Genomic DNA, 22,500 nt, shown 5'->3' with positions numbered 1-22,500 from the left:
GTATTATGATTTACAAGATTATGAGTTCCAAAACTGTGATAGTAAACCTAATAATCATTACATAGAGCTTTATTTTATTATATGTATATATAGATATAGATCTATAGATATAGATATACATACATGCAGAGACTGTCTTACACACACACACACACACACACACACACACACACACACACACACAAACACACAAACACATCTAAATATTGACAGATTTATAGAAAAATATCCACATGTATAAATTAAATGCAGTACCATTTCACTGTTCCTAAAGAGTTTTAAATTCCGCTCCTTATTGTGTATTTACATAGCTCTTTGCAGCCATTGTTATGCTACTAGACATATGTCAGATCATCTGCCTACCATATTTCTCTTTGTAAAACACTACTCAATTATGCTATTTTTGCAGCTTTTTCAAATATTATTGTGTTTGCCCAAGGAATCCTGCAGCATAACTGCCACACATTCATTCATAGCCTCAAAATGCTATATTCTCATAACACTGTGGACAGATCACGTGGAGATTGTGATGTGATGACTCATTCATGAAGGGCATGTCTGATTTAACTAGATCAGCTTGGTTCTGTGCCTTCAGCTACATTCAAAAAGCAGTATAGGAACCACAATATGACCTTCTTTTGGTAAGGTGCCTTCGAGGACTGGAAGGTAATGAAGTTCTAGAATAAGATTGTGAGTAAGAGGAACTCCATGTTTCTACATTAATGCATCATTTTCCTTAACCTACTAATTTCCTAGGTTAAACTCACTGAAGATTTGACAAACTGTGTGGGAACCAACATGTGAAGAAATTGAAAAGTAATAATTAAATCCACATCCCTAAACTTATATATTTTATATATATATATATATATATATATATATATATATATATATATATATATATACACCAAATCCACAGTCACACACACACAGAAAATGGGAGATATTGCCTACAATGAAGAAATCACTGCTGTTGAACACTTAGAATCTGTCACATCACTGAAAACAACAGAAATGCCCATTGCTAAATGAATTTTGCATTGGGCATTTTGGCTTGGATAATGTATCCGTGGGAAATTGTGGCACATGGGAATGTAGGGAAGCTCCATCATTTTATTGCATACTCGTGGTTCAACTTCCCTTCCATCACAGATAGTGAGTTCATGCACTCAAGTCAGAGACGTTTGAGGATTCACAGTACAGTCATGGAAGCTGGCATAATATGCTGCTAATGAGATGTATTACAGAGTCTTAAGTTTATGTTGAACAATCTCTGTCTGCATTCTTCCTGATTGAAGACATGTCACCTAATCAGGCTGTGGCTCTTGGGTTAAAACTGAAAGTAATCACTTGGGTTTAACATATCACACCCAGATTAAATGATAAAACAACATAAGAGTTATACATGATTTACAGATTCCATCAAGGGAAATATGAAACAGTTAACTTCTCCTGCTCCGAGGTTCCTGATTTCTGCAAAACTCAATTTCTTGTACATTTATCAGATTCTGTGGAGCATTGCTAAATATTTATGTAGCATTACTAAAGCAAGTCTATGTGGTTAGGCAATATGTCCTAAATACTAAAAAGGTGATTTGCAACCAGGACAAATCATGTATTTTTCATTGCTGTTCATTCTGTTTTCTTTTACTTTGTTTGCTAATCTGCCTTTGAAATATAGTAGTGGTATTCAAAATATTGATGAAAACAAAAGAAAGAAAAACATAAGGCAGCACTATTTTTTTTCAAATGTGTAAAATGGTTTGTTGTAAGGTTTTAAGTTTCTGTTTATCCTATAATTTATAACAGAAAAACACTGGACCTACACTGACTGTTCTGTGCATGTGAGGAATATCACAGCTCAGTCACCAAACATTCATTTATATTGATTTGTGTCTCTGGCCATGACTATGTCATCCTCTCCATAACAAATATCAGTGGGAGGCTCATGGAACACAATTGTTATTGACCAAAAACAAATGCTTGTTACAATGACTTCAAAGAGTCATCAATAACCTCTTTTAGAAGTTAGGCATCCTAAACTGTTGGTGCATGGCTTTGCGCAATCTCTGACATAAGTAAACTAAACCCTACTTATAAACAAGTACAGATCACTTCAGCTTTTTTCAGCTGTTCTAGTTTCTACTCAAGTTGTTGAACATTTTATGTAGTAGAAATAAATGTGTATAAAGGTTCAAACAGCAGTGTATGTATGTGCACATGCAGGAGTGTGTGTGCAGATGTATACATGTTTGTGCATGTATTTGGGTTTGTGTATACCTCTGTGAATGTGGATGATTGGGTGTGTTATTACAACAAATGAACTATGAACAAAAATATTGTTAAATCATGTTGTATATCTGTTTGAGAAAGAAAATGCATTTCCAAGGTGATGATCATATTATGTTTTACTTTCATGCACTTAAAGTTCCCTTTTATGATGCAAAGACTCAAATGCTACCTGAGTTTAAATCCCGAATCTGTTCCTTTTCCAAGATACCAGCAGACAAAGCAACAGTTAATAACATAAATGAATTATGACATTCCAAAAATGCATTTTTCTTTATAACTTTGTTTGAGTGTTAACTTTGCATGATTGTAACTTCATTTGAGAGTTAGCATGCATGATTACTGTTACTATATTATTTTCATGGGCGACCCTGGAGCACTGTTTGATTAATTGACTTGCTCAGAGTCACACAGTAGGCAAATGGACATGGAGGGTATCGAATGCTGTGTCCTTGAATACAGGAAGCAGCTCATTACCAGCTCAGAGCCCTAATCCTCTGTGCTAACTGCCAGACCTCATATGCTTGATGCAGTGCATGTTGTTGAATGTGTTTTATGGCCACAAGATCAGTCTTTCAAAAGCACAGCTCAAAGAGCAGAATATTGGATATTTTTGACCTGCTTTTGTCCTTTTATAAATGTATTATAATAGCTAGTGAGAGAGGTAGCAGGGAACCAGCACACAAGTTCAAAGGAAATAGAATGCAATCATGTATGAGAGGGCAGCACAAAAATATATAAACCATGACAATATGGAGTCACAGAGTACAAGCACTAAGCAACTATGACCAATTCCAGCTATGCAGCTTAGAAAAACAGCAACAGTACAGCAGAGAAAACAATTACAATTAAGAGCCCTGGCAAGTGCATTAACAGAAACAAAAGCAAGACACATGCGTGTCATTTCATAAGAGACCAGACAACTCTGATAATACATTCTACCACCAGCCGTTAGTCATATCAAACTGAAATGTAAGAAACATGACCACTGTCATGAAGTTAAGAACCCAACCAGAAAATTACTCCAATAAGAATTCAAAAAAGTAGTGGTTATATGTGTGACCATATAATACATCCTACAAAGATGCATAGAAGTAGACATCTGGTTGTAGGCAAAATATGAGTAAGTTGCAAGTCAGATTGTTATATAATGTATAAAAAGGTAAAGGGACTACATGAACCCAAAATGTACTGATGCCGCACATCTACTCTGAAACTGTACTGTAGATGGTGTATAGGCATGGCCTATAGCAATGTGATGGTAATGTGCATGCAATGTACACAGGTATGTACAGCACTAAGATAGCAAACCACAGTGAAATGCACTTAGAGATCATGAGCAAAGCTGCTTGTTTTGCTATTTCGTTTTGCATTACTTATGTTCCGTACATCTAAAGTAAACTTTCTGATTCTAAAATATGCAAGGTTTACTTCAATTTCCTTACTGGAAATAAAGTTTAATAAGCCTCTGTTTGTATTTCTTGCATGCTTCATGTGGTACCGCATTTTGGTGCAACAAAGGGGATAAACTATGATGATGACACAAATATAGCAAAAAAAAAAAAAAACTTTGATCAAGATAGTTAATGTTGGAGGTATATCAATGGGTCCTTTATGACTCACCCCACCTACCACTACAAAATGTGTCTTCAGGCCAGTCTTTACATTTTGTATCTTAATAGTTTTTGGTTCAGCTACAAACTGAAACTTAATATATATTTAGCCATTTTTTTAAAAGTTTGCTTAACATCTATTAATTTAAATTATGATCCTTTTCATAAAATGCTTTGTGCAAAAGTATACTATAAAAAGCTGATCTGAGCTGAAATGAGTTTTATGAGGTACATCATGGACTAATTTTCAATACTACTGTTGATGGCAAGAAGCTGCCACTCATGCTATAGATTCCCAGAAATATACAAAGGATTGCAAGAATACCCTCACAGTTCATCCCATTGTATTATCTGAAAACTGCTCAGCTATTCAGATCAGAATACAATTACAGCTCCTGGAAAATTAATGACTAATTATTAATGCAATTTACCATTCATAAGCGGACCTCTTCCACATTTGTTTTTGAGTTTCAATAGTGGAAGTATCAGTTGACACAAAAAGGTCTCATTGTTATATAAGCAATCAAACGGATTCAATTACTTATTAATTAACAAATGCTGAAATTGTACAGCCGTAATATACTAGTCCACTCCGCGATATGTATATTCTTTCCTTCTTTTTCCCACACATTATTTTTCCCACACCACTAAAGAATCTTTAGTTAGAAATTCTTGCAGCAGAATTTTCTCACACTGCATAAATTAGTCAGTTTTTTTTAAATATTTCCAGCTAGGAATAGTTTATTTTATTTAATGCATCAATTCTATAATGCATATGTCACATACAGTAGATTATTTTGAGATTATTACACAATGAAAGGAAAGTAACCTATTATGTGTTGAAAATTCTAACATTCTTTTCCATCTCAGACATGCTTTTCTGTCTATTTTCAAGACTAAAGCAATAAAAAATATAGAGTTATGCAGAATTATCATTTGACTTCAGTTCATCGGTTCATCTTTCTCATTTAAACTGTGATGAATGTTAAACTAGGGTATTTATTTATTTATCTTATGAAGATAGATTAACTTCATTTGATAAGTTAAAAAGTATATTATTATTATTATTATTATTTAGACAACATGTGTTAAATGATTTTCTCCCTTTCTACATTTTCATATATTTTTCATTTCAACTTCCTCAAATCCTAACAAGGTTAAAATCATTGTTTCCATACATGGATAGATGCATCATTGTCATTCTGTGAAGTAAAACAAAAGTTCTATGGATATGTGTATATCTCAGTGCTACCAAGAACTACAGCAAAAAATATGTATGCCCAATACTGAAAATACCGTTCTAATTTCAACTGCAGTTTCACTTATGGCCATCATTAAAACGCTCACATGTCACCATAGAAGGAATTTTGAGGTGACTGCTTTATAACTACTGACCATCTCAGAAACATATAATTAATTTTACTTGGATTTTGTTAAATTTCCATCTATCCATCCATCCATTCGTCCATCCATCCATCCATCCATCCATCCATCCATCCACAGCCCCTTTTTCCCATTTTAGCACATGGTGTTGGGGTGTTACTCCAACAGTGACTGTTATGACTGTCATCTGAGCCAAGGTTTACACTATTGATTGGCATTATTCAAGATGATCTTTTCCCTCCAGTACAACTCTTTTGAGTGTGTACCTTTAACTCCTAGTGGGTGTGGCCTGAGCCTTTAAAAATTAAGTTATCACCTTACAATTCTAACAAATACTCATTGACAGAGGTCAAATATCAATACAATTGTGTTTGCCATCATGTATGCTTCAAGATAAAATATTCTGATACCTTGTATGAAGCATGGTTTTGGAATTATTAATGCTAGTATGAACAAGTAATATTTGACGCCTAGAGGAGCAGTAGGAGGTAACTGCTGATGCACCTGGAGGCGTCACTCGGATGTAATGACATGCCAACATCTGTGCTAGAAGCAAAATGGTGGTACCACTATATTCATATGCAAATAGGTTCATAGGCTCATAGGAAATTGTAAGGCTAATAGCTTAAGAGCCCTTACAAGCCTAGCCAATATTAACTGAATTTTGCTTGATTTATGATCCAGTTATGCTAGATAATGGCTTGTGTTTGTGCCTGTGCTTTTGAGTATTTTACAGAGTTCCCCTGTCCATAACAGACATCGACACTATCCCAGGAATGAATTTATGATTCCCACTGCATTGATCCAAGCTGCATTTGAGAGGGCCAGGGAAGGGCTCTGCTTAACGTTAATAGGAAGCCTGTTTCAGAGAAGGGACCATCTCTGAGACACATATCTGTCTCTCCAGCATGTTTTGTTTGAGTTACAAACCAGGCTTAGATCTCTAGGTCAGGTGACATTCATACTAATAGCCTTGCAAATGTACAACAGTACCATCAGGGGTGGATATGTGAGTGCTTTGTACATTAGGCATATGTTAATAGTCAGTAGAAGACCGAGTAAAAGGACAGGGCCTTTAGTCTATTCACATAGAAGATGTTGTCTACACCCTGTATTTTCTTTGTGAGGAATATCTGAGGTCATTTCAGCTGTTGTAAGTGACTTGTCAAGAACATACTTTAAAAGTAAAAAATATATAATCATTCAGAAACATAAGGCTATTCAGCACAAATACAATGGCAAACTTAACAAAACTGGTTATTTATTTATTCATTGTTAGTTTTTTGAGTTTATGTTTTAAAAGATATATGTTTATAGATTTTATCAGCTAGGAGAAACATTCATTGATTCTGCATGCATACTCTCAAGAACTTCAAACCTCAATTAAACAACAGTATTATGTGACACACAGTGTTGTTTATTATAAAGGTAACTGCTTAGTGAGTAGCATTTCAATAAATGGTTATATCATTTTTATGTTTGTATATTGATAAAAAGACAAAAAAACTACCCATTATGTTTGACAAGCAAATTATTACACAACAAAGCAGTAGAAATTAATTTAATTATGGAAGTCAATCTGCTTCATTTTTTCAAAATAAGAGAAATTTAGTATACATAAATGAAGAGTATGAAAAATTGAAAGGCTGTTTGTCCAGATGACATACCTGTGGAAGCATGGAAGTGTTTAGGAGAGCTGGCAGTGGAGTTTCTAACCATTCTTTAAGGAAATCTTGGAAACTAAAACAATGCCTGAAGAGTGGAGGTTAAGTGTACTGGTACCTATTTTTAAGAATATTGGGATGTGCAGAGCTGTAGTAAATACAGAGGGATAAAACTGATCAGCGACAGCATGAAGTTATGAGAAATAGGAGTGGAAGCTAAGTTAAGAAGGGAGGTGATGATTAGTGAGCAGCAGTACAGCTTCATGCCAGGAAAGAGCACTACAGCTCGTAAGCTGTTGATGCAGAAGTATAGAGAAGTTCAGAAGGAGTTGCATTGTGTCCTTGTGGACTTAGAGAAAGCATATGACAGGGTGCCTAGAGAGGAGTTATGGTGTTGTATGATCAAGTTGGGAGTTGTTGAGAAGTATGTAAGAGAGAGCAGGTAAGGTAGAGTGGGTGGAGAAGAGTGTCAGTAGTGATGTGTGGCATAAAGGGAAGGTCTACGAGACGGTAGTGAGACTAATTATGTTATATGTGTTGGAGACAATGGCAATGATGAAAAGACAGGAATAAGAGCTTGGGATGGCAGAGTTAAAGATGTTAAGATTTGCATTTGTTGTGATGAGGATGGGTAGGACTAGAAATGAGTATAATAGAGGGTCAACTCAGGTCGGATGGTTTAGAAACAAAGCCAGAGAGGTGAGATTGCATTGGTTTTGACATGTGCTGAGGAAGGATGCTGGGTATATTAGGAAAAGGATGCTAAAGATGAAGCTGCCAGGTAACAGGAAAAGAGGAAGGCCTAAGATAAGGTTTATGGATGTGGTGAGAGAGAAAAGCAGATGGTTGGTGTGAAAGCAAGATGCAGTGGGCAGAAAGAAATGGAAATATTTGATCCACTGTGGCAACCCCTAGCAGGGGCAGCTGAAGGAAAAATAACTTTTTTTAGTTTTAAAGGATATGTCCCTCCTAAAACTGAATAATATAGATACATTTTAGTGATATCTTTTTGTTCTGTGCACTGCTAGTACATCAGAATCAGTTTATTTCTTTTTATATTTCATTTTTGGTGTCCTGAGATATTATCACATCATACTGCTATGATTGCCTTTCTATAATATCCATTTAGTATGATATATACAATACAAATGAGTTGTCTCCTCCATTTTATTACAGTGATAGTGTTCTGACTGACTGGCTTAGTAGATGACCTATGGAAACTGTGTAAGTGCTTTTTTCCATTTGGTTTGATTCTTTAGTACAAAAAAACTACAGGACTTTGAAAAGTGTTCAGACTGCAGTCCTTAAAAAATCTTGGCCCTTCCACTGTCACTGTTTTGATAGGTGCAACATTTATTAGCACTTCTTTTTCATTGGGGACTAACAGCTGGTTATTTACAGAGCTAGTATGACAAAATGTAGATGCCCATAGTGCCTGGCACTGTAAATAATTTCAATTATTTGCATAAAAGCAACACTTCACATGCCAAAAGTGGCATGTTTGCCATTTTATATAGCATTGCAATATAATTTCTTTCTGTTCATCTTATAAAGATTTTTTCAACAGTTATCATAGACTTAGAAAAGGATTTTCTTACCAGAGGATACAGCACAAATCTCATAAAAGGAATACTAGACCTAATTATTTTCAACAAAACTATGGATTGAAACTTTTCTAATAACATCAACCTCCACAACCCAGGACCTTACAGGCATCTCAGGAAAATCAGCAATGACAGCAACAAGCACAACATCGGTATGATTATAACATACTCTATGGACTTTCAAGAGCTCAAGAATACCATTACCGAGAATTGGATTATTATCCAGAACAATAACACACTTCCAGTTAAACCTAGGTTTGCCATCAGAAGAAATAGCAACATTCGGGATTTTGTTGAATATAATAGCAACCCAATAACCCCACAGCTTTGACGAGGAACCTTCCCTTGTGGACACCTTATTGTAAGTATTGCCAATATATGATCGACAAAAGATGTTTTTTACTGCACTTATAACAAAAAATTCTACAGATGTAAATTCTACGGAAACTGCAGCAATGAGTTTGTGGTCTATAGAGCACATTGCCAAAAATGCCAGGCTTTTTACATCAGCAAAACTATCAATAAACTTAAAACTCAAATTGCAAGGCATTACATGACATCAGATGGAACTCACCCAATAGTGCTTTAGGGGGTCTCACAGGTATCAGCATCCAGGGTACTCCACCAGTTCCAGGATGTCATGACACAACAAGCCAATGAGCACATATATTTCCCCACTGTCCATGAGGCATTGACCACATGTCTGTGTTTCTTCCACCATATAGCAGAATACCCTGAGGTAGTTGGTGCTATAGACTGCATGCACATCCACATCAAAGCACCACCTGATGAGCAGGGCAGGGTCTACACAAACTGCAAGGGCTTCCCTTCCATCAACTGCCAGGTCATGTGCAATGCCAAGGGCATTATCATGAATGTGTGTGCTGGCACCCCTGGAAGCTATCACTACTCCAATATCTGGCATTACTCACAGCTATATCAGGCATTGCCAGGGGGGAAATCCCATATGGCCATCTAGTGGGGGATGCTGGCTATGCACTGGAGCCATGGCAGATGACACCCATCAAAAATGCACGCACACCCAAACAAGAACACCATAATGAGGCACACACACAAACCAGGATCATTGTAGAGCATGTGTTTGGGATGCTGAAGTCATGGTTCCACTGCCTTGACATACCCGGTGGAGCCTTGCAGTACAGTCCAGCTACATGTACACAGATGTTCATAGTATGTGCCATGCTACACAATCACAATATGATCCTGCAGAAACAGCTGCAGCATGAACAGCATGAGGCAGGGCCACACAACCCCCCACCATTGCCAAGGCCAGCACAGGCACAGATGTACTCAAAGGCGAAACATCCTGAGCCTACCCCTGTAGGCAGAAAGAGGCGTGCACAGTATGCCCAAGCCTTGACAAACAGCAATGCATAGCACACACACTGACACTGTTGGGACCCAGGGATTGATATCTCTCTCTGACTCACACATACAGTAAAAGGGATGCCAAACATGACACTTCCTGAGCTTTACCATGTACAGGGAGTGTACTATGTGCATCCAACATAGTCAGCCCTCCAGTACTGTCCTCAATACTGGCCCAGCAACAAGGTAAGTCACACCTCCTATCAGTTACTGAATGGAGTAGTATGTTCTCATACTTGTATGTATGATATAGATGCAAGCATTCAAGGAAATTGGGTGGTTGAATGGGATAGTAGCAGACAACTATATGGGACAGCAGGAAATTCATAACAAACACTGGTGTCAACATACTAGGCAGCACTACACAAGGTGACAACCCCAGTTGCAGTACATGTGATGGCCCGAAGAACTGTGGATGTGAATAAGTCACACACATGGATGTCAGTGAGGGTCACATATCCACCACCAGCTTCACCCAGCAGGACAGGTGTAGATGACCATGAAAAAAGGCTGGGCTAAGGCCCCCAAATGATGGCAATGGTGAACAGCCCCCACATGACCTACAGAGACATACTACAAGAGGTCTGGCAGTTGCATTCCAGTTCTGAAGGGTAAGAAGTCTGAAACTGAAATATATGCTATTAAGATCTAACGTGTACTCTACTGATATGCCTCCTGTCTGCATGATAGTTCACAATACAATATGAAATGGAAGCCAACAGAGTAACTGAAATACCAGTACAGTCATTTTAAATGTTAAAGTCTGCAGGTGTGTACCCCGCACAATCCCATGTAGAAATACAGTAACAGATGGCCTGCATCACTCTCAAATGGCCTATAGTCCTCTGGCAAAGGCCCATGCCTCACCCATAGTGCCAATGTATTGAATGGCAGGGAGTCCCAACTAACAGCCTAACAGTAAAAAGAAACCAAATGCAAGGCCATGTTGATAAATGCCAGTAGCATGCCTCCCCATGTCCTACTGCAAGGACTGTGGATCTGGCCATAAATACTACTGGGATAAAGGCCCAGCTATATGGATGTATGTTCATAGGTTCATAGGTAGGTACTAGGCTATTGGCCCTAGGGCCTATATAAGCCTAGCCAAAAGGTACCCCGCTTACATGATGTTAGGTGGAGGAGAGAATAACAGAAGGGGGGGTATAAAAGCATGGATGTCATTTAGTGTGTGAAGTCTAAAACTCTAATGTCCACCCATACTACTCCCGACTGCAAACCCATGAATGAATAGCCACAAAACCACTTGTAAACCACAATGTAAAGGTAAACTGACCAGATATACGAGTCCTGCCGCTGGATACCCTGGGTGTATCTGTACAGCTGAGAGGTATGGCCCCAGCAAAATATGGCCATTCCATAAAGTTGAGAAAAGAACAAGGAGGGGAACCCCAGCCAGCATGCTAACAAGGTGCTGCACCATTTACACAAAACCAGCAGTCTATTGTCTGCAGCTACCCCTCCACAATGGCAGGTGTGTACCAGAATGTGTAGTCTATATGCCTCAGAATATTGGTCTCAGCTTCATTCAACTTGCATTTCCCCATAAAAAAAGTGTGAGCAAAAAATGATAACTGTCAGTAGTTGATGACATGACACATCACAGTGTAAAACAGTACAAATATCAGAATATCTATGCTACAATTAAACATGACACACAAGCAGCACAGACAGCAATAGTTACAGTATCCTCTGTATGTTAAGCCCATTGTGTCTCCATATTGGTAACCTATTTACAGATATCCTGCAGAAACAGTTTGCTAGGTGTAGATGCAGCACACAAACCCTGAACTGGAGTCCAACCCTGCCTGGGATGGATGCACACACTCAGTATAGAAGATCATACTGGGCATGCTCCTACACATAGAGAAATGAAGCCCATGTCTCACAACACAGTGGACTACAGATATTGGATATTCACAGCTGTCTGTGCACACACACACCAAATTGTACACCATTGATATTTCAAACACACACACACACACACACACACACACACACACACACACACACACACACATACTGGATACACACACATATCTAAGGCCATCATAATAGAATATGTCAGCCATACACACACAAAGACATGGGGAACAGAAAGACAGCAACAGAGAGAATCTCATTATGAGACCTGTCCCACCCACTACACATCCCATTGGCCTATATCACATGATGTGCTGATGTCATTCACTGTACAAATACCTTTGGTTAGCCCTCAGCCCTATAGAGTCAGTGGTGCTTGCTGTAACCGTGTAACACTACAGTACAAATAGGTAACCATGTAGCAGCTGTAATCTCAGTCCTGTCAAATGTAAAGTTGTGTGTGAGTGTGTGAGTGTGTGTGTGTGTGTGTGTGTGTGTGTGTGTGTGTGTGTGTGTGTGTGTGTGTGTGTGTGTGTGTGTGTGTGTGTTTCTAGATGAATGTGGTTGAGGCCATTCACACTGACTAAATCTCCTGTACCCCTTCTTCAGCACTGCTGCTTATGTCACTCACCTTCAAAGATGCCTTTGGACAGGTACCCAGCATCTAACCTCGGTGGCACTTGCGATAACTGTGTAATACTATAGTGTAGCAAACTAGTTAGGTAGGAGTTTCAATCCTGATCCTGACAACTGTGTAAATGTGAGTGTTTGTGTAAGAGAGTGTGTGTATCCTTGTAGAGACCTGATTTTGAGTTCATTCACACTTACAACACTCCCTTTACCCCTGCTTTAGCACTGCTGCTGATGTGACTCACCTTCAAAGATACCTTTGGACAAATTTTCACCATATAAGCTCCATGGCGCTTGCGATGACTAGTTAGGTAGGAGGTCTTGTCCTGATCCTGGCAAATGTGTAAATGTGAGTGTTTGTGTGAAAGAGTGTGTGTATCCTTGTAGAGACCTGATTTTGTGGTCATTCACACTTACAAGACTTCCCTTACCCATCCTTTAGCACTGCAGCTGATGTCACTCACTTCAAAGATACCTTTGCACAGCTCTGCATCATGTAAGCTCCATGGTGCTTGCAATAAATGTGGAACAATGTAATAGCAATAACTGCATAGGCATGGGTTTGAATATCATCTCTGGCAAGTGTTTGTGTGTGTACATATGTCTGCCCATACGTCAAAGATTTTGGCTCCATTTACATCCAGTACACATCTCAGTGCCTGAATTTAGCAGTCCTGCAGATATAAACCACCTTAGAAGTACCTGTTGGCAACCCTAAACTATGTAAGATCAGTAGTGCATGTAGTAAATGTGTAACCATAATCGTCCAAAAAGATAATTAGATAGAGGTTTGAACCTCACCCCTGACAAATGTAAATGTGTGTGCAGCATAACATATTTTTTGGAATCTGTCACCCAATGCCAGTATTTACAAGGGCTGGTGATGTTCCTCACCTTAGAAATATCTTGGGACAACATCCATCCTATAAGCTCCATGGCGCATGAGATAAATGGGGTACACTGTAGTAGCAATACATAGCTAGGTAGGGGTCTGAAATTCAGTACTGGTAAGCATGTGTGTGTGTGTGTGTGTGTGTGTGTGTGTGTGTGTGTGTGTGTGTGTGTGTGTGTGTGTGTGTGTATATATGCCATCAGTATCCTGTGTGGGGGTTGATTTGTTTGTGTAATAACAAGATCGATTAGGGGGCAGGTTTTGTTAAATTATTACGTTGAGGACCTAGTATATGTCACATTACAATGCCAACAGTTGTCAAACCCCATAGAGGTTGGTGTAGGCAACCCTTTTATTACTCAGAGACCACTCTCCACCAGCGTATCATACACAAGCCCACTTGGCTAGGCAACAACCACTATACTGGTAGTTCCCCTGCATATTGCCTCACAGATAGTACCCATGGTGTGATTGCAATGGACTACATGCCTGTTGATTACAACAGTGCCACTGACGTCAGAAAGTACACTGGGGATTATTGTCATCTGGCCTGATGCCATGATATTCCCTTGGGATAGCCTTGTAAAGCCTTCAGGCCCATTCACCTACTACACACCTATGAAGGAATGAACCTATGGATCTCAGTACTGGCAAATGTGTGTGTGTGTGTGTGTGTGTGTGTGTGTGTGTGTGTGTGTGTGTGTGTGTGTGTGTGTGTGTGTGAATAGTAATCCCAGTGTGTTTGGTTGATAACTATCCCCTGTGGCTGTGGTTATTAGCAATTGGAGGTGTGTCCAAACCAGAACATGTACTATTCTCCATTCTACAACAGATGTTGTATATCAACATGTACCTATGTACAACCCGCAGCCTTATAATCTGTGAGGCATAAGCAATCACTGTGTTACAGACTGGGAACTACCGTACACATACTTACTGTGCCTATGAAATGGTGGATGTGTCACCACACTGCCATACCCTGTGGCCTTGCTGCGTGGCCACATCCTGGTGACACACAGATGCCTAGAACAGAAATGGAATACAGCATGTGAGAACACATTCACTCAGTACTTCACTCGTGTGGGGAGAGAGGGGTAAAGCTGGCACTGAATGTGTTGCCAAGACTGTGGCTAATATCTGTTGTCTCAGGGTAGGTATTAACTGTGTGCAGTAACTTGCAACACTTGTTTTTAATGCTGTGGAGGTTGTTGATGTAACTCTCAAGGCTGTTGTGACTGTCGTCAGTGTCTGCTGCATCTCTGCTGCCATAGATGCCTATCGTGGACTCCATGAGGGATCCAAAGTTGTGTTTGAGGCTAATAAGGGAGTTCAACAGTCATGGTACACCACCTTTCCCTGCAACAGTGTCCTCCTTCTGATGTACACTTTTGTAATGGCAGGGGACAATCACATTGTCTCCCAGTGTTTGGGTTCCGCTGGCTCTGGCTAGTACCATGTATTCATGTACTTGTTTGTATAGTGCCTATGTGTATGATTCCACAGTTGTGTAGCTGCATCCCATTGCCATATGTGCAGTGAAGACATCCACCCCTGTTTTCTTGGCTGCAAAGTCAGCTTTGGAGAGTTTTTGCCAGGTGGTTATCTTTGTGGGGGATGTGGCTGACATGTTGAGTTCCATGTTGATTACAGCCTGTGTGAATCTCACCATGCAGGGATTGACATCTGAGGATGAGCAACTGTCCCATATTTAAGTGGTCAACACAGGTCAGGGTTGTTGCATCCTCTACTCTACCAGGGCTCAGTATGAGCTAGTCTAGGGCAATGGAAATGATGAATCCCAGAAGTGTTGGACCACTGTACTGGTGATTGGCTTCATTCCCCAGGTTATGGAGGGGTAGTTGAAGACTCTTACTATGTCAGTGTTGCATTGGACCATCAGAGATGGCAGGGTGTTGAGGAATAGGCATTGACAATCTAGGGACATAGATGTGGATCCATAGCAGGCTATGGTCTAGATTGCACTATTACCCCTAGGCAGTTGTACCGGAAGTATCTCCAATGCATTATGATGGGATACTAGTATGGACGTGTTTTTATCCATAATGAATATTGAGACACCACCTGTGGAGGTGTGGTGTGGTCCATGTTTGGGGACTGACAGCTGTGGAATGCGTTATAAGCTGATACTGCAGGTCTGCTTTCTGCTGCTGTGAACCACCTCTCCATTACAGCAGACATGTATCCTCCACTCCAACTGCTATGAGTGACTGCATCCTGACAGTTAGATGTCCACTGTTGAGCAGCATGACCCTCAGATTGCATGCATGTGCAGCTGTTATGGTGGCAATAACATTAGGAACACTGCCTAATAAGGCACCGTAGGGGTGGCAAGACACGTAGCCAGTACCTGGCAACCCAGCTGTGACAGATGTAGGACATCCATGGCAAGTCATTGGGTTCTGTCAATCATGCAATCCCAAGCAGAGAGGTTCTGGACCCCTGAGAATGACACATAACACATAAGCCATTGTTGCAGTCAACCATTTGTTGATAGCACAACAGTATCATTCTGGGTGACAGCGGTACACTTCCCAGGGCTACTGTCACACCTGCCTGGACTGCATAATCAGAGAGTTCATCCATGTCTCCTGTCATGTAGTCCAGGGAGGTGTGTCCCAAGTAATTCACACCCACATAGATATGGAGTGATACTTGTAGTTGTGAAGTGGCATGACTGGCTGTGTCATGTGTTAGATGCTGGCATGTGATTGATATTTGGCTGCTACCTGCTCCATATTCAACCTAGTGAGCGGGATGTGTGTGCTTCAGTATTGAGTTACCCATGATCACTGTATTGTGCAAGGTGGTTAGCCTTAGGGGCTTAGGATGGGGGCACAACTGTATAGGTTAAATATGTGTCTCTTGGCATGTGCCATGTCGTGGTGTCTGAGTGGGTGCCTGCCTTGCTGATCTGTGCTGTTTGGGTAGATGTCCACTGAGTGCCTCTGGGAAGGTGGGTACATGGCTTTTCACTTTATGTCATGGCTGTCAAAGTGGGTGTCATGGTGAGCCACATGTTCCATATGGTGTGGTGCAGGTGTTGATCTTATCATCTTGACCTGCTAGTCCAGTCTTTGCTGTAGAGTGCATATTGGGTGATATATGGGTAACCCTCACAGGTCTGAGTGCTTGGAGTTTAGAGGGCAGGGTTGTCTGTGTACATGCAGCAGTTGCCACAGTGCCCCAGAATGGACATGTGCACCAGGTTAATGGGTGAAAGCACAGATAACCGCCTTTCAAACATGCCAGGAGGGATGGACATAACTAGTAAGTACTGGGGTGACATCTGTGATGAATGAGTACTGCTGATGCCTCACAGGTGTGCCACACTTCATGATAAAATAACCTGGTGAAGTGCCAAGTCATACTGCTAGTTGAAGTGCAAGACAGAAAGAACTAGCATGACGTACAGGTAGAACAGAAGGCAGACTGTCTGCCATCTGTAATACTTTATCACAGCTGTGCAGTTATCAGCAGCTCTGACCATGTGAAAGTTCAGTAAGCTCTGTAGTGCATGCGGTAACTGTGTAACATTATAGTAGACATACCTAGATAGGCAGAAATTCTAATCCCAATACTGGCAGTTGTGTGTGTGTGTGTGTGTGTGTGTGTGTGTGTGTGTGTGTGTGTGTGTGTGTGTGTGTGTGTGTGTGTGTGTGTGTGTGTGCATGTGTGCGAGTGTGCGTGTGTGCCTGTGTGTGTGTGTGTGTGTGTGTGTGTGTGTGTGTGTGTGTGTGTGTGTGTGTGCATGTGTATATGTGTGAGAATCATGTACTATCTAGCTCATACCATTTTTGACCTGTGTACTTCCCTTTACACTTCCCATCACTCCAATTTAGTAGATATGATGATGTCATCCACCTCAGAAGTACCTGTGGTTGAGTTTGAAATGTGTAACCTCTATGGTTCATCTCATAACTGCGTGACACTGTAGTAGGAATACCTAGATAGGCAGCAGTTCTAATCCTATTGCTGGCAACTGTGTGCGTGAGCATCATGTCATGTGTGGCTTATACCATTTTGATGTGTATACCATACACGGCTGAGAACCACCTCCCACTGCCATTGCCTTATATAGTGTGGTGACAGCATCTGCCTCACATGCAGCAGGTTAAACAATTGTACAGTCCTCTGCACAGATGTTTCGGGAATATCCATATGTTTGAAACCTATACATGGTTGGAAGTGGTCTGTGTGTCTTAACAATGCCCATGTATGTGATATTATAGCCAAATAGGCCACAGTGAGTCTACTGGCACATATAGCAGCATGAGGTATCATACCTGACTGAAACATCATGCTGATAGGAAGTCTGCCGCAATCACAGCTGGCCTACCTTGTAGGTGCAATACATGAGTACAGATGCTTGGTTTTACAAGTGAACTGCACCTGTTATGGGTTACATTAAAGGCTGGAAGAAGTGTGGACTGTCATATTGTGGTCCTAATTAGTATGTAACAGGAACACCTTGCATCTTAAGAGGGGTGTGTACACAATTTATATTCAATGTATACCAGTAATGAGTCACGCATGTCCTTATCTTAGGCCGTTTGTCCAGCACAATTTTCTGGCCTCTGTCCAGACATCTTGGCATTGACAAGTTGTGAGGTATGCTACAGGAATGTTGAATTTACATCAGATAGGCCCCAGTGGTGACCACTGTGATGCAATACAGTTAATCCCAGGACAAGTGAACATGCACAACAAGAAATATAGCTATTACATAAAGCAATATAGCTATTACTGATGGTTGTGTGCATGGTAAATTGCATGCACTTCACATGCCTGTGGTATGGCCAGGCCACACCAGAACAATGTAATACTCACCAGCCTCAGGCTACTGTCCCATATGCAGACCAGAGGGTCCTAGGTAGTTGTGAGAGGGAGTTATTGTCAACAGATGCACATGTGGCCTTGGTATAGGATGGATGCAGCATGTCTGCACATTTACAGTACTAATCACAATAATACACAATGTCCTGTCCTCACCATAGATGTGCACCTCTGTGCATTAGAAAACCCCATCCACAACTGCAATCGGACCTGACACATGCATGTAGATATAATACAGATACATGTATGTCTGATACATTAATGTAATAATCCCCACTGGGCCCTTACCTGCACGCTCCTCATCCAGTGTGTGTGTGCAACCCACCTCCACAATGCTTACCTAAGCATCATGCCTTGTGCATTTGGCATGTGGCCCAAATTTGGTGAGGAGCTCCTTGGTGGGTGTCAGTGGGAGCTGAATGGCTGGGCCCCCACCTTTGGCTAGCCAGTCCCTCGCTACAGCAGCAGCCCATTGTTGGGAATAGCATTTGAGGTTGGTGGCCCGATGCTACACATGCACATAAGTTCTGCTGTGCAGGCCAGCATCATTTACCCCGTGGACCCCACTGTTCCACAGGGCAGTCCCCTCCCTCACATCTTCTGTTCTCCATCCACATGACAGAGCATAATGTCCAATCACATATTGGGTGATGATATCTGTTTCCCCTACAGAGAATGTTGGTAGGTGAGCACTCTGCATGTTATCTGGAAGACATAAACAGGAAAAGCTCACAGGACCTCATACGGTTATCAAAATGCACATCAACAGTGGATATTACTTACAAATAATCCAGACTACACCAGAAACCTCCAAGCTATCATGGCTATAGCAGCTTCCATTACATGCCTGTCCCTGAGCTATCTTATTCCCCCCAATGTTGGATACTTGATTGCATAATCCTCTAGCCGCCATTCATTTCTGTGTAAAGCGTTGACAGTGGATATCTTCCATTTGGATGGTGTGTGTATGGTGGCAGGTCTGTGTTTGACTGTGGTGTGTGATGGAGCTCTGAGCACATGCCTGAGTTCATGTAGGAGGCAGACACTGATGTTATTATGCCCCATGGAGATATGCTGTTGTTGACATCAGTAGGCAATATGTACATGCTCACCATTGCTGAGGGGAGGAGTGTGGTTGATGTGCATATCTCCATGTATGACTGGCGTTGACAGGGTGGCAATGTTCCCACCTAACCTGTGTGATGCAGCTTGCCTATATCCATGGCATGTGTGTATGAAGTGTTCTTTACTCCCAGTACAGGGTGAATTGTATTATTTCATCTGAGACTTACAACATATGTGGAGACATGGTTGCAATTGTCCTTGGTGGTGTGGATATGTCAGACTCATAGTCATAGTCAGCCTTACAGGACTTTACCTGTGAACTTACCTGCTTGCTCAGATATAGGTGGACTTGCTTCAAAGTTGTTGCCTGCGTCTATGTGTCCTTGTTCAGCCAATGTAGCAACCTATTATGTGGTTTGTGTATTGTTGCTGTCCACCAAAGAGGATTACTCTACCTCAGTGGAGGATGGATATACAGGTCAGGTAGTGCTGTGTCCATATAGCTACAGTGGATATAAAGGGTACATGCCCCTGATACACTGCCTGGTATTTGTGCAATTGGAACATGACACCAGAATAACTCATTTCATAACAATTCCCACATGTTGTGTGACCTATAGCCTGTACAATTCAATTGAAAACATAACAATCTGGTCTGTGAATATGTGGAAATAATACTCACTACAATAAGCCAATTGAATGAGTGACCACACCCTTAAACTTGTGTATGCACCTCTTGAGATGGTTAAAGCATTCATCCATCTTGGTCTGGACTCTAACATCATGGCACATCTTCACTTGGCAATAGTTGCTCACCTTCCAAGAAACACATTTGATTGTATTTCAATGTAATTGTACAGGGCAGGGCTCACATTAAAAATGAGAAACATTATGAAATGATCTTCTGTGGTCTGATTGTCATACAGCACACAAACCTGGCATTCCAACAGGGGTGTGTATACTTGTGATATCCACTGTATATAGGTGTTGATATAGCTGGTAGTGGTAGGCATGGATAGAGGGTCATAACACAAGTGGACACTTCTCTGATTAATACCTGATAATTATGCCTATTCCAGTACCCACATCAGTGACAGGGCAATGCAACCACCAGTAGCTGTACGCATATGCATCTGTTGTATGCACTGACACTGTTATTGCACACATTTGCAACCTATTTACCTGACTGCTTGAAACCCATGTGATTAGTTTTGTGCCTTCCAGCTGAACATATGCATACATACATGTGCTCAGGGGATACCTGGTATACATTTTTGTTGAATGTAAGTATGGCACGCTGTATTTACAGTCTTGCTCAATCATACTTCTCAACATATTACATCAGTACATTTCAACAATGGCACACATAAATGGGTGTCAAAAGGGGCATCAGTATTGATACTGTATTAATATAGCTGCACCATACATTAGTACATTGATTGCACAGTAGGGTTTGACATCACTGTGATAACCTGGAAGATGTCCAAGAGTCATAAGTAGGCTATTATGTTACAATGCCATTGCTCACAGACCTGCCAATGGTTTGGCTGACATAACACAGGTATATATGTATGTGACTACAGATAGTCACAGATGTGCTTATTGTCTAGCAGAACACTGTACAGTTGAATGTTATTAATTCAATATATGACATGCAGTTCAACACACATGTCTGCAACAGTATTCTACTATGCACAAGACCTCTATAGGTGTCTTAACTTTACAAGGCAAACATGTGTCATACTCATAATCACAGGTAACATGGATATGGAAAACATCCCATTAGCTGGGAGAGCAGTGGCACAGTCACAACTGTTTAACAGACACCCCTGTGGTTGTCATATATGAGCTGTCCTTTCCCAGGTAAGTCAGGTTCCTGAGCTATGATTCCACCTCACAACCTCTCAGAGCATCACGTTTGGACAATGTCTGAAATGATGGGGGGATAAATAGGGACATACTTAAAATATACCTATTACAAACATAGGAAGTTTGTAGAATGATACATTTAGCATTATAGTGAATTTTCTTAAGAATGTGGAGTCTTAAACTCAAGTGATTGTCATTACCTGAATACTTCAATCCTCAACTATTTGCCAGAAAAGTACAGATCTCAGCAGGAACAGACAAAAATACAAGATGGTAAAATGTGGACATTCTATGAGGATCTGTATAGTTGAGAGGTATGTCTGTGATATCTCCCACTGCAGAGAGGGCCAGATGCTATGGCCATAGCAGCTGTTAGGCAGGACATTAGTACAGCATGTCTTGTTGGGACATATATTCCTCCAAATCACATTTCCCATTATTACAGACCAAGTGCTACATTCAATTACTTGCTTACATGTTCCATTTATCTTTTTTTCTTTCTTCTGTTTTCCACTTTATGTTTCATTTGTTATGTATCTCTCACTCTCTCTCTCTTCCTGTGCACTACAGGCATAGATCTAGTTTGAATAGGTGGCAGCATGGCTTTTGTAGGTGACGCTCATAACGAGGTGATGGCCTGTGCACCTATTGGGGTTCCCCTCTTGCTAATTGCATGCAGAGCAGCTGTGTAATTCTTCCACAGAAGACAAGAAATTAAATGTCTGAACATAGCAAGGAAAAATACAACCAGCCAGTAATTCACACATGTTTATTATACTCTGATGTCTTGGCTAAAGCCTTCAAGGAGTAAACATCACCAGAAATGCATGCCTTAATCTCAACAAGCAATTAACACCTAATTACATAATTGGCAAGACACTCCTATAAAAGAGTACTCCATGTGAGCATTGGCCCTTTCCCTTACTTGTGAGGAAGACATCCTGGAGTTGTCTGAGCTACTACCTCTTATACCAAGACTTGTGGAGACAAGCCAAATAAATGGCAGGGAAGGTTCAAGACTTAGGACCAGAATGTGAGTTTTGCTGTTATATGTTTGGAATAGTGCTAGTTTAACAGGGTTTGTCTGCACATGATACTTCTGCATGGGTTTCAGTCTGACAAAGTTCTGTCTCTGCATAGCTCTCAAGTGTAGGGCCATCCACATAATGGTCACAGGTTAGCCTGTTATTTATGGGCTGTTCCCCAGACAGGTGTTGTGCTTGGCAAATCAGTAGCATGCTCTGGTGATTGCATTATGTAGATGGTAACATCTATGTGTTTTTCTGACTTTATATCCTTCAGAAAAGATATGTTATAACAAACCCTGTAACACCAGCAACTTTCTGTGTATAACAGCAATATTTCAT

Source organism: Protopterus annectens, chromosome 1.part1 (assembly GCF_019279795.1).
Source record: "Protopterus annectens isolate FY-2018-M chromosome 1.part1, PAN1.0, whole genome shotgun sequence".
Classification (NCBI taxonomy): Eukaryota; Metazoa; Chordata; order Ceratodontiformes; family Protopteridae; genus Protopterus; species Protopterus annectens.
This window is presented reverse-complemented; position numbering follows the sequence as displayed.